The following is a 10775-nucleotide window of genomic DNA, read 5'->3' as shown; positions in this document are numbered from 1 at the left end:
CTTTTGTCTGGGCGTAGACCTTCCTGATGCAATACAGCAGGAATGGAGGACAGCAAAATGACCTTGAGATTGCCAAAGGGCTGGAATAGCCTGCGCTTAATACCAGAAACTTCCACGTTGCTCTACGTAAAAGAGAAATTGCAGCCTTCATCATCACCGTGCCATGGCAAATAGAATGAGAATCTGGAAGTTAAGAGGTAAATCAGGTTTGACCATAGAAGAAAGCAGTAGCAGATTATTCAGTATCCATTTAGCGAACAGCAATGATTTGCATTATAGAGCCCCACACTTTCAGTACAAAGAGTTGCACTGAGCCAAAGCTGGGTCAGATGTCCCTCGGCTGGAGGGGGTGTGTGTGCAGGAGCTTTAATGGATCCTTGCTGCGCTTCCTTTCTGCTTCACCTGGCCACCTGCCCCACCTACCTCCAGCAGTCCAGCTTACACAGAACAGCCAGCCACCAAAAGTGAACGCTGCAAACAACGCAGAAACAGGCTGAGCAAGCGTCAATCAGCAAGGACCAGTGTGGGATGCTACGATGCTACTGGACTGCATTCCTGCCACGGCTGGCAGGGCCGATTATGAGACGGCTTATAACAGCAAGTGCTGCCATAGTCTGTAGTCATACCTGCTGTGCTCTCTCCCTGTGCTTAACTCCTCCTTTAAGACACGTATACAGGTGTGGCCTGATCTACTTGTTGCCCTGGCTCAGAAAACCTTACTCCAAAATTTAGAGCCCTTATTACCTTCAAGTCCAGGCTGCCCCAAAAAGCTTGCACTGCTTCAGTGTCCTTCTGTACCGGGAACTGCAGGCTTCATTGACAAGGCTTATCGCTTTAGCATGCTGCATTCCCAGTAGCAGGACTTAGGGTCTGTAAGATATTATTTTCTTTTTTTTCACTGAGCTCTCATAATCTGTGATTATGAAGGGAAAGGAAGCGGAGTGTTCTTTCCTGTGCTGTCAGCTGCTCCCAGACACTGCAGAAGGGCCCAGCAGGTGAAATAAATACATGATAATTCTGGCCCAGAATCCAGGGCACAAAAAAGAATAGAAGGCTAGGCAGAATGAAAATCCTGCAGGAAATTTGCACCATAGCAGTATGACATTATTGCCTCTTTACCAGGAAATTCTTTTTCCAGCACAAAGCTAGATAGAACCTGTTGGCTTTCTGGAATTCCTGCAAGTTGTTTTTTAGATCTTATAGGAAGTTATCTAAAGTGACAGAGACTGAGAGAAAAAGAATATCCCTGAAAATAGCCTTTTACTACATCTGAGGATAGAGGAAGCTGGGGGAGGGAGGGCAGCATTTGAAGGAAACACTTGAGTACAAGCCACAGCAGCTTGCTTTCACCAAGACCCGCCTCCAGCTTTTGACTATTGCCAATGCTCTGTCAGACTTTGAATCTAAATGGGGCTTTTTAATGTGGTTAGTAATAAGTAGAGGATAAAAGAGCATATGTGAAACTTGTGGTGTAATTGAGCAAAAGGTCATTACCTGAAAGCCACAGCAAAAAAGCGTTTCCTCCTTTGGTCTCAGTTGATACCGTTGTCCTAAACTAATGCTGTGCTTCGTACCTTAAAAGAGATGTTTGAAACACTACAAAGTTAAATCATAAGCAAAGAAATGTTAACAGAGTTAGAAAATGCTGAATGGTTTTTAGATAGTTAGAAGTTTTCTGTTGCCCTTTCAACCTCCTCCTGTCTCATCTAATACCACGTGATCTGGATTGCAGTCTACTGTTACTCGGTAACTTTGCACAGTTCAATCCAGTTACATTTTTTTCTCCAGTAGCAATAAATGAGAACAGTCCCTTCTGGCTTCAGTACAACCTTCTCAACTGCAGAAAAAAAGCAAGGGTCATTGCTCCTGCTGTAAAACTATTGGGATGCTCTTCCTCAACTGCCACGCCTCTGGCTGGACTCTGCTCATCCACCTCCCAGTGCTTGATGACCTTCGCTGCTCCTGCGGTTACAGCAGCAAGTCACTCTAGACCAGTACACTTCAACAATATATGACAGTATATTTTACTACTTATGACTTACTGTTTCCACATGCAATTGCGGGATCCTCATCATCATTGCTGTGGCTGGATATACTTTTTATGACTAACTGTCCAAACCAAGAAAAGCAAAAATGTTTACGCTACTTCTTCACTGCAAAGCATGCTGAAAATTTAGAGTGTAAAATATAGCTGGACACTTACAAGTAATTAATTGCTTGCAGTGTTCTGCAAGCCAGTAACAATAATGAAGTAATTGATTTGGAAAGGGGGACATTCATAAACAGCTTTTTGTCGTGCACTTAAAAGAAAAACAAAAACCAAAATTAAACTCTTATAGCGTTGCCTTTTAAAAGTGACCACACGTATTTTTAACAGAAGGTTGATCAAACATAAGTTGACAGTGCTTATGGACTGCATTAACTCTTCAAGTCACTAATAAGCTCTTGAAATTTTAGCTTTTATAAATGTGTCCATTGTTGTTTACAGCTGTTATCTCTCTTTATGCCAGCAGCCACTTGGGAACAAATTTTATGCTGGGCTAATTTTGCCATTCCAGCTATCCTGATAACTTCACCCTTGCTGTAACTGATCTGCTGGGGACAGTGATAAGATAATGAGTCTAGCCTGCACTTGGAAATGACAGCAAATCAAATGATGCCTCTTTGTACACAAATAAAAAAATAATCACATCAGCTGTGTGTCACTCTTTGTGCTATTTGATCAGCTGCAGTAAAGCAACAGTGCTGTAAGATACCTTCCAAGTAGCCATAAACCAGGGATTAAAACCTGCCTTAGGGTTACAGCAGGTATTATCGGCTTGGCTAGTGCCAAGGGACTTATCTTTTAGTGGGATTTGAACATGTAGTTTCCCTGACATCACTAGAAAGCCATAAGTCTAAGAGCTGAATTTTTTCACTGCCACCCCAACTGATAAAATAATTATAATTATAAACTATTTCTTTTTTTAAGTCATCATGAGCTCGTATACTTTCTTCCCCCCTCCCCCGCCCCGTATCTCCAAGGTAAGTTAATTGTCATCATCTTTGATTTTGAGCGAGACCGAAAAACCTCTAGAGAACAGGTGCCCCAATTAACAGATGCTCTGCCTTTTGTACAGTGGATTGGCAAAAAGAAACAGAACAAGATCAGGGATATTTAATTCATATGGTGATCATAGAGAAAGGGACAGAGTCCACAGATAAAGCAAAGTAGAAACGATATATTGTAGTAATTAGAATAACCCACCTTACAAGACAATAAGTCTAAAGGAAAGATTTAGACTTTGGTGCAATAAAATTCACCTCTGTAAGCTGTGACTATTAGCTACATCACGTAAGAACGAGACCAGTGCTGGAAAGCCCGGTCATGGTGCCTGGGAAGTTTTGCCACTGTTACTAATGGCAAAAACTACATTAATCAGAAAATGGCTTGCTCTTGGACCCTGCACAGAGAAGTCAAAACAATAATGACTCTAGAGAGAAATCCTTTGAGCTGGGCAAAAACCCCTATATCCTCAGCCCTGCCAAGGGCTCAGTGCAGCTGCTCACCGCCACACTGGCAGAGCCGACTGCAGGGTTTTGACCTACGCATACCCGTCAAGCTGTGTTCTCTTGTGTCTTTAGTCCCATCAGAACACAAAGCGCCCTCTTCTCACTCTGTTTCAGTGATAAGGACAGAACTGCAATATAAAGATAAAAATACAGAAACAGTCAGAGGGCACAGCTGAAAACCATGCTGGCAGCAGAGCCCATTACCCTCCTGGCAAGCACAGCCACCCCAGCATGATGACCAGGGAGCCAGGGTGCAGAGGCGCGCCATGCCAGTAGCTCAGGGCAGGCACTGGCCTAAGCTGTGGACCCTTCCCGGAGCAGGGACTGCCACCTCAGCCCCCCAGACACAGGGCTGGGGACGTGGGGCAGCCCTGCGGTCATGCGGCAGCTGAGCAGTTGTCAGACTGCCCCAGACTCCTGCCAGACATTGCACTTTCTATCAGCCCTGATGTGCACATCAGGCCCCACGTACTGCTGAGCTGCCAGTCAGCATTTGTCCAAGATGAGCAGACTCCCCACCTCAGCAAACAAAGCAAGAGTGTTACCTGGAAGGGCTTTTATTTTTTTTTTTTTTTGTTCAATTGGGTTCTTTACCCCCCACCCTTCCCCACTCAATTAAGACCGTTATCATGTGGTTTCTGTGCCATTGACATCCAGTCATCATTCTTGCATTGATGCTCTAGCTTGGAACCTTATTAAAGAGCCATCAGGGCTTACTCTTTTATCGGTTCTGTAATAAACCTACCTTTTAATTGTAGTTGTCTGTCATCGTTTGCACAACTTGTGGGCTGCAGTACTTTCTCACACTCTTTAATTTCTGTTCCTTGGCACTGTGTACTTTGTTCTTTAGCAAATGAGCACTGAATACCTGAAGCTAATGAAAACGTGTGCTGTACACAACTCTGTCTTCTGGGGTTGAGTGGATGGCATCCAAGGCTTGCTTTCTTCAATTTTATACAAAAAATCCTCTTGCTACTGCAGCTCTTCTTCATCTCTTGTCCTGCTTAGGCTAACAAGAGAGGGAGGCAGTATGTGCATTTAAATGTCATTATTTAGTGAAGGTATAACTTATAACAAGGATGGATATGTAGATGTAATAGATTTATTGTTCAAAGTATTAAAATAGATGTGTGTATATAAATATAAGCAGCTAAGGTTATGAGTTTCATTATCCCACTAGCACCAAATAAAAGGCTATTTTTTTAATTGGTTATTAAACAGTGAATACTCATTAAAAGCTCAATTCATTGGGAAAAAAATAGTACAATGCAATTAAACTGTACTACAGACTAATTAATATGGGAATTGGGGCAATTCAAATACCTTTAAAGAGAGGGAAGTGGGGACAGTAGGCAGCACAGACTTGTACCAATCATCTTCATTAGCCTAGCAGATGGATTTTTTGCTACTTTTGGGGTTTGCTGAAGGTTCTATTTTTTATTTTTAGTTTCAAAGGAGATCTGGGGCAGAAAAAAATGTTTTCTAATGTGAGTCTTCACAAAGTCTGGAGAAACACTGTGTAAAAAAACCAAAAACAACCCAACCAAAAAAACCAAAAAAGAGAACATATTCATTACTTACCCCCGTAACACAGTCAGCTCTCACTTTGTTTCTGTAGAGACCTGCTCTTGGCATTCTGTGTCTTTCTTTTACACAAATAAATTTGAAATGCCCTAAGACTTATTAATATAAAACTCTCAGCCTGCTTAGCTCCTCAGTCATGTAACAGCTTTTGCCTATGGGAGATCCCTGATAGTTTGTTCTTACTAAAGGCCGCTGTGTCAAGAAGCGTTCTTGCCAGCTGTCCAATTTCTTGCGAGTCAAAGACATTTACTCGTTATAAACCAGACTTTCATGGAAAGTATTTTGCTGCCTTTCTCATAATTGAGATGAAAGAAGAATGCCAAATCTCTAAGGAAATACCATTGAAGGAGCCTGCTAGCCTCTTTTTTTGTTTGGTTGGGTTTTTGTTTTTTGTCTTAGCACTCAATCAAAAAGTTAACCTGTAGAAGTAGGAAGTCACATGAGTCAAGACTGTGAAAATTTGCCACTCAGTTTTGATAGTACTGGCGGAACACAAACTTTTAAGTAGCAGAGGGCCCTGCTGCAGAGATTTGCTATAAATAGTTGTTTACACCCAAACCCAGGATGGGCTTCAGACTGAAAGCCAAACCAAACTTTAATGATGCTGTTGGTGCTTATGAGCTATTTGCCTAGAAGTCTGGGTCTGGTTTTACGTCTCAGTGGGAACACAGGCCAGCCTACTCCGATTCCTGCCCTTTGGAGGTCAGCCTCATTATGTAACAAAACTTTACCAACTACTATTCCAAGCAGAAGTGCAGCATAGGTCTAAGGCATTCCTCACGTCTGATGTTTGACTGACGTAAGACTTTGGAAGTCCAATTGGCTGACTCTCTATTCCTTTACACCTTGTATATATTTAAACAGCTGGTGCATTTACACCAAAGCATAAGACTATAAATCAGATCAGCTTGGATACACTGGTATCTTCTTTTGAGTTTGTAGAACTGTAAATTACTTTGCAGGATGGCAAACAGTGATCTGACCATTAGATCATTGTGTTATATAGCTGCATTATGAAGCAAAACCCATTCACAGATACTCATTCATTTGAGAGAGATGTCAGCGGCGTAACACAATGGGTTTCTTTCAAGCCCTCCCTTGTATTTCATTCTGTTATTTCTCCGTTAATAAATAAATAACATCCCCATTGGTTTATGGCTGTAAGAGATGAAAGGACTCTTTTTTTCATGTCAACATTGTGTAGTGCTGATGGAGTCTGGCAACAGTCGCATCCTGGCTCAGACTTTCTGTTTTCCTTATTAGCATTTTGCTTGTCCGTCCCTGACAAGGTCTCCTGGACATTTCCGAACTCCATGAATTGTTGCAAATAGTGCAACATCCAAAGTGTGAAATAAGCTGCATGGGAACTCCTGGGAACCTGTTAACAGTGTATTAACAATAACCACAAGTTCACAGGAAACAACAGGCACCTGTTCAATGGGGAACATGTTCTCAAATCGACAGTCAATTATCACTGCATATTTTAGCATCATTTTGCACCTTATCTAATATCTAATATAAGCCTTGAAAACACGTTTACTAATTCAGAAGTAGCCTTCACAAACCAAAACACAAATGAGAATATGAAGAACTGGAGTATTCAAACAACATCATTTTAAACGGATTCTAGAAAGACCTGTTTGTCTTCTGGTTTACTTGAATGTGAATTGAGATGACAATTTATATAAGCAAAGTTGTTAATCTTAATGATTACTTCTAAGGTATTATAATCATGTAAGAAAGATTTGCTTTAAAAAAAAAAAAAAAGAAAAAAAAACAATAAAAAAGAAAAAGAAATTAAGCTGAACAAAGAAAATGGTAAAAAGTACACCAGAAAACTTTTCTTTCAATGGTGGAATACCTTAAACATTTAATAAATATAGTAAAAAGTTTTAGACTGGGAAGCTAAAACTTAACGTCTAAAAGTATTTTAAAAGTGTTACATATTACAAACTATTACCTGCATTATAAATAGATTTGTATTATCAATAGCCTACTATAAAATTAAAAGACATCTGTATTCATTTAGTGGCCCAGCAATGATGTGCAGCCCTAAAAAGACCCAGCTCTTACTCACATATACAATACGGGAGCTCTGACAGAACACCGTTTCTGGTTGGCATTAATGCAGGACAACTCTCTCTCCCACTCTGGAGAAGTTTCACGTACTTACTGGGAGCTGATGCAAGATCCGTTATTTGACTGCTTTATATAGACTCACACCCCTGTGCAGCCCCTGCAATCATCCTGTAAGGCAGCGTGTTCTTCCTGTAAGAAGCCATTTGGGAAGGCATTCTTGAACAGAAAGAATTATGCTGAAGTCCAGCAGGCTCTCCAGCCTGCCACCGTAAGGCCAGCCCAAAGTCTGTCCATGAATGACTCCCGGGAGACCGGCGATGTACAGCCACTGTGGACAAGTCTAGGTAGTGAACTGCTTATTAACATCTGAGTCAATCAATCAGCCAGAAAGTTGTTCATTCATTGCAGTCCGTGGGTCTGTCACTTGTGCAAGTCTTATCTAGCTACAGATTAGTTTTTTCCTCCTGTCCACTCAATAGCTTTGTCACCCAACCTCAGCTGGCTTTTTCAGAGCTCACTTATACTGTTTATAATTCCTCCAGCCTGATCCAAACAGTCTCTGAATAATGGTTAATGATTAATGTCCTATTAACCATGGTCTTACTCCTGAATATTTAACTACTTTGACAGTAGGACTGTGTATTTCCATTTCATGATAATACTAGACAAATTTAACTTCTGAATTTAATCTAGAAGCTTCAAGATTGACATGTCTTTCTAGTCACGAACAACCATACTTAATCTTAAATCCTATCCTTCAGGACTGGAACACAAATTTACTTCAAGTAATGAGCATTCCTAAGGATGGGGAAGTGAGAGAGAGAATTTGGCACCATATAACAGAGTGAATAATATTGAATACTTGATAGCTGAATTATTGTCTTTTGTATGCTGCACAGAATAATCTGCCTAAAAATATTTTCTGCCTATGGAGATTGCTCAAATCACAATTGAGAGCTATACACAGACACACCATATATAAATGTGTATGCACCGTATATGTATGGTGGTTTTTTTTTTTTCAAATTAGGCTTCTAAGAAACAAGGAGAAAAGTCAGATAATGGATTCAGGTAATTTGCCTCAAACATGCAGATTAAGTTATAAATATATGTTATTCTCTATCATGCCCCCAAATATTATTGGAAATAACATCTGAACTAACATTCAGGATGTTTTCTCCTATTCTAGCAAAACACTATACCATTGTATTAACAATGCGAGAAATACTGAAACTGCACTTCAATAAGGAAGGAATCCATCAGTTTGGAATAGCTTTTAGCAGGGAGCTGTTATGGCTAACAAACATTAGAATCATCCAGGAGAGCTCTCCTCAGCTGATGTTAGGCATTAGGCACAGAAGTTGCACATAGAGGCAATACCTGTTCATATGTGACAGAGAAGTCTTTTCTCCTGTGCTTCTGAGAGGGAGATTTTTTTAGTAATATTCTGCTTCATCTCTGTCAATTTACACTCACCCACATGTAACAGTGAATGTTTGCAGATACCGCATTTTGTATAACATGATAAAAAATTCTGGCTAACACATATAATAAACCAGGCATAGTTTTAAGGACATGATTTTCATCTTGTAAGAGATGTAAGGGACTGTGTTTGTTCATCTTTTGTTCAGTAATGACTATCAGTGTGTAATTTGGAACCTACAGGCTAAAAATATGTAGCTTGATCTCTAGAGTTATGTTCGTTAGAGACTTTTATTCTCTTGGACACAGGAAATGTCTAGAAACACATATACCAGCGGGCTGCACGTTTCTCCTGTACATTCTGATTTTAATTCCCCTAATCTTCTTGGACTTCCCCTTCTCCCCCCACACATGATGCTCTGATAATTCTTGTTTTCTTGTTAGCATTTTGTATCCATAAAGTTCTCTCCTAAATCTGCATTCAGGCAAGTCACACCAACACCAGCCCCAGATTTATAAGGGGAAAAATGTGTTCGCTTTACTGATAATTACCATTAGTTGCTATTGTTTCCCGTGTTAAATAACTTGTATTATCATCCTGCCTTGCTGCATGCTTGATCTCTTACCTCTATTACTCATCCTCTGTTAACTTCTATCTCCACCTCATTTCTGGGTTATGTCTTTGATGGACCAAGTGATTATTTTTCAGCCAATGATCCGATTTACACATAAAATAAAATATCCCCAAAATCATTCACGATTGCCTTCATTTCAAATAGCTTAATCTGTCAATTCTGGATGGTATTTTCTAATGGAGCATCTCATTTTCTCCTTTCTTCTCACTTCTTTGCAGTCACACCAGTTATAATCTAACAATGAATGAGATAGATTGATTAAATTGTTGAGTTATGCATGAAACGGTCCCAACTGGAAAAACATTGAATGGTGGTTAAGTATTATACTGTTATATATAGTACCTGAAAAATGAGCATGACTAACACAGCAGTCAGAGCCCTTTGAAAATTCCTTTCTGGGCAGAATTGGACAGGTTTATTGACATATATTTTGTCATGCCAGCCCTAATTAAGCCTCTCTAATTACTTCTCTTACAAAGGTTTCAGGTTGAACATATAAATTTTTGAGGACGTTATCTGCTGTAGGTGTATAAATGTCCTATAGAGCAGTACGGAGGAGAGATCTGTAGGGAAAGTTAATACTTTTTATTAGACCGTATGACATAATTGGGAAAACGCACAAGCTTTTGGACACATAGACCATTTGCTAACTATCAGTGAAGAATGGTTTTAGTGTATGTCCAAAAGAATGTCCTTTTTTTTTTTTTTCTTACTAACCTGTGCCAGCTGGACAGATGAAACTATTATAAACCTTTCCTGTCTCATATCCTTCTGTCTTTGAAACCATGGCTACATCTAAAGCACACATAATGAAGAAAAGCACCTATCTGAAGAACAGACTTTCTCTTTGGTTGGGACTGTTTGCAGCAAACTAAAAACAAACTACAGAAAATTAAACATCTTCTACTCACACATCATCTTGCCCTGGGAAATCTATAATTCTTTTCTGCAGAATGGAACAGCTATGGCAAGCAATGTCTCCCCCAAAATTGCCATAAATTAGTGATGAGGGCACACTGCTAAAATGCTAGATGCTTATATAGTCCCAGGGAAAGGAAGAAATGCAGTGGGTTTTTTTTTCTCACTTTGAAGGATGTTCTCCTGTATCTACTGGGTATCTCTTACACTGTTTGTTCTGTAGGTAGGCTATGAGGACACCTGCAATTCAGCTCTTGCCCAGCCTTGCCAAGAATGAAGGCCTTCCAGGCGTGTCTTAAAAAACACAACAAACAAACAACAAGAACTAAACAAACACTCAAAAAATAACCCATCAGTGCCTGAGGAACTTTAACCTAGAAAGAGGTGGTGGCTATAGACTGCAGCAGTTGAGAAGTATCTCTCTTTACTGCAAGTTTGGACCCAGGTATACAATTGCCACAAAACTGTGACATCGCTTTCCATGGATCTGCACAAGATTATAGAGAATTATCCTCTATGAAACTCTACTTCTAAGTGCAATCGGTATTGAGGTTAAGGTATGAATTATCAAGAATAATCTTAATA

General features: G+C 40.0%; 1 long non-coding RNA gene across 8 annotated transcripts in view; it reads right to left on the bottom strand.

Annotated features, from left to right (window-relative positions):
• LOC130159174 (uncharacterized) overlaps positions 1-10775 on the bottom strand; it is a 39827-nt gene that overhangs the window by 27496 nt on the left and 1556 nt on the right. For 4 of the 8 annotated variants that reach the window (XR_008825644.1, XR_008825646.1, XR_008825639.1 and 1 more), the window contains exons 2-6: positions 9264-9506; positions 4298-4561; positions 3595-3680; positions 1495-1574; positions 1-183 (exon numbers count right to left, since the gene is read on the bottom strand). This is a non-coding gene — a long non-coding RNA (uncharacterized LOC130159174). Of the gene's footprint in view, positions 184-1494; positions 1575-3594; positions 3681-4297; positions 4562-4875; positions 5013-9263; positions 9507-10775 lie in introns of all 8 variants that reach the window. The other 4 variants (XR_008825641.1, XR_008825645.1, XR_008825642.1 and 1 more) reach the window with 4 other exon arrangements.

The sequence above is a fragment of the Falco biarmicus genome, chromosome 15 (genome assembly GCF_023638135.1).
Source record: "Falco biarmicus isolate bFalBia1 chromosome 15, bFalBia1.pri, whole genome shotgun sequence".
NCBI classification, from domain to species: domain Eukaryota; kingdom Metazoa; phylum Chordata; class Aves; order Falconiformes; family Falconidae; genus Falco; species Falco biarmicus.
The sequence above is the reverse complement of the archived record's forward strand: the minus strand, read 5'-3'. Positions and strand labels throughout refer to the sequence as shown.